Here is a 3,121-nt window from a genome sequence, read left to right on the forward strand (position 1 = left end):
ACACTTAGTTCCTCATGCTTCTTAGCCACTGCTGTCAGAGTTTTATTTTCCTTTTTTCCTGTCCCTACTGGACAACCCCAAGACCAATGATGAGTAGGGAAAGGATTGACTCTGCCCACTGTATGGACAGATCACTCTGAATGGTCAGAAAAAAATAGATGTACAGTCCTCTTGCAAGCTGTGGGAATCAGGCAAAGGGATCCTTGAAACAACCCTGCTGGTCACATGATTTCCTTGACTTTATATTCCTTTTCCCCCCTTCTTCTCTCCTACGTACTTCCTCTTTAGAAGCATCATCAGCTCCCAAACACACAGCCCACCTTGTTCAATTTTTCTCCATTGTTTCCAGTCTCGTTGACTTTATAGCTTTACATCATATTTATGACATGACTGTCTGGTAACTTCTTCCTTGATAATTAGCTCTATAAAACCAGTACGCATTTTTCTTATCTGGTGTCCCACCTTTTTGTGTACTGCCTTGCTAATGGAGTGCACATCCTGATGAGCCATGTGCATACAATCTACTCTACTACTGTGTAGATTCCTCAGATTATTATCTTTTTCTTGTAGTCTCACAGATAAGATTAGACTTCTAGGTTAATGTCTTTACAGGATGGGACTGGGTATTGCCAGAGTTTAAACATGCACAGTGTTGAATAACCCATCCGGAAGGCCTGAGCATGAGTAGCTGAAATGGGAAAACTGAACCCAGTTTTATGGGAGGCAGTCATGTGAGTCAAAGTCCAAGACAGGGAGATGAACAAAGAAAACAGGAAGGGCCATGCATTGCTATTATATGTGCATTTCTACAAAAAGAAGAGGGGGAGAAAAGGAAAGTGTTACCACAAATCACACCTGTAGAGACAGTCATTTCTGATTGTTTACAGAAAAAAAAAAAGAGCACTGAGTAGTGGTACATGATACAAAAGATGATAGTAAAAATGGTGTAGTTAGGACAGAACTTAAATGTGGAATGCCTGGGAACACAAAGCGAACAAAAAAAGATGACAATGAAAAGGACACCAACTGCAGAAATGTACACTATTCGTGAAAAATTTCCTTGCCCAACGGGGACACGAAGAAATACAAAGTAAAAAATGGAGTAAGAGAAGACAAAAGCAGAATAGAAAACGAGGAAGAATAAGCAAGGGTCTTGCACAGGTGGGAAAGAGGCATACATAGCAGACAGGAGGGTGAGGTCAACTAGGTAAAGACAGATCTGCTGACCATTAAACTGAAGAGGAAAGAAATATTGGAATGGACAGAATGCTTGGGCAGGCAGAAAATTTTGGAAGAGGCAGGGACCATTTGGTGGACAAAAGTTCTTGGGATAAGCAGCGCTGGCAGCAGTTGAGGCAGGCCATGTGGGCAATGGGGACTGGGACCTGGGGTTACAGCTTGGGCAGTGGAAGAGCAGGACAGTGTGAAGGTGAAGCAAAGAACCAGGGATAATTTCTTCTCAGTTCTATGCAGGGGATCAAAAGGAATACCACTGGGCAGAGGAGAGAGTGTGCCTGCAGCAGGAGGTGGGCTGTTGCCTTCACAGGAGTGCTTGTTAGTCTCAGAGCAGGAGACACCCTGAGAGAGAGGAACTTGGTGACAGAGGGAAGGAGAAGATGAGGCATGTGAGAACAGGAGGGAAAGGGCTGGGGGAAGTTGGAGTGCAGAGTGCTGGTGGAGGCACAGACACTGAGACCAGGCAGAGGTCTTGGGGCAGCTTAGCAACCAGGGCTGTGAAAGGAGGAGACTAACCACATTGGCAGGGATGGCTATAGGCTGGGTGAGGTAGGGTCTTGTCTTGCCCTTGGGTTCCCCAACACCTACAGCTCCATCCCAATGTCACCACACACCGATGAGGGCTCTATCTCTCTTCCTCATCCTACATCCCCACATGGCCCACCTAACCCTAGTCCCCAACCTCTCCCTCTCCTCCTTTTTCCTCATTCCCCTCCCCTCTGCTGCAGGATCCCAACTTCCAAGAGGGAGGGAGAGAGAGAGAGAGAGGTTTGTTCCTTTGTCAGAACGGATTAGTTTTAGTCAGGTAAGGGGCATTTCCACTATTATGTTTTTGTTTGTTTGTTTGTTTGTTGTTGGGTTGGGTTGGGTTTGCTTTTTTTAATTTTGGTTTGTTTGGTTTGTTTGTTTTTTCTGTTTGGTTGGTTTATATGGCGCTGTTCAGAATACCTAAAAGTATTACCAAGGAATGTCCCATTCTCTCTCAGTCTGTGATGCTGCTATATCCCTCTGTTCCTACTCTTCAGTTGTGACAGAAAGATGGTCCACAGGGCCATGTAGTGAAATTTCTTTTTTTTTTTGCTTGGAGTTTGGTTGCAGACAGACTGTTATGTTAACTCAGTTGAGAAGGTAGCTCAGAGATAAGACTTGGGGTGGAGAGGAATACTTATGCCAATATGGTGATCAAAAGCGAAGTATGTAACCATGACCTAGGTAATGTTTCTCTCTTTTTCAGACATTAAAACCTGTTCAGATTTCATGAACTGTCAAGTCATCACCTTCCTTCCACATATTTTATTTCACTTCATCTTAAACTACTGTTTATCAAACCAGGTTTCACACAGAAACTTGGAGCACAGATCAAAGATGCATCCAACACAGCAGAGAAGAGCCAGAGCAATGAAGTTTTCCTTATGGAAACAGGAAACTCAGGTTATTGATTCCAGAGCCAGGGCATTCTAGTAGGGACTCTTCTTCAAGACATCTGCAGAAAGAAAGAGCAAGAAAAGGCAAAGTGCCTGATGAATTTTTAGGAAGAAATCTAAGGACTAACAAATCTGAGGGGATGAGTTGCAACATCTTTTTGTCATTGACATAGGCATTTCCAGTTGCATTCATATTTGGGATGCTGCGAGGACTCTACAATGAAAGGAGTGCATGGAAATGGAATAAAGACAGATCCTTTTAACTTTCCATGGCATGCGCAAGCCTTGGTCTGCATTGAGATTATACCTGGGCTGGAAACTGCGCCCAGAACTAGTACAGTAGATCCTACTTCAACCTGCAGTCCAGGAAGGCTCTGCATCATCTAGGTGGGCTGCTTTGCTTGCTTACCACCAGTCCTCTGCTCTGTTTCATCTGTTCCTGCCTTGGCAGCCTTTTAACG

This window comes from Nesoenas mayeri (genome assembly GCF_963082525.1).
Source record: "Nesoenas mayeri genome assembly, chromosome: 1".
NCBI lineage: Eukaryota > Metazoa > Chordata > Aves > Columbiformes > Columbidae > Nesoenas > Nesoenas mayeri.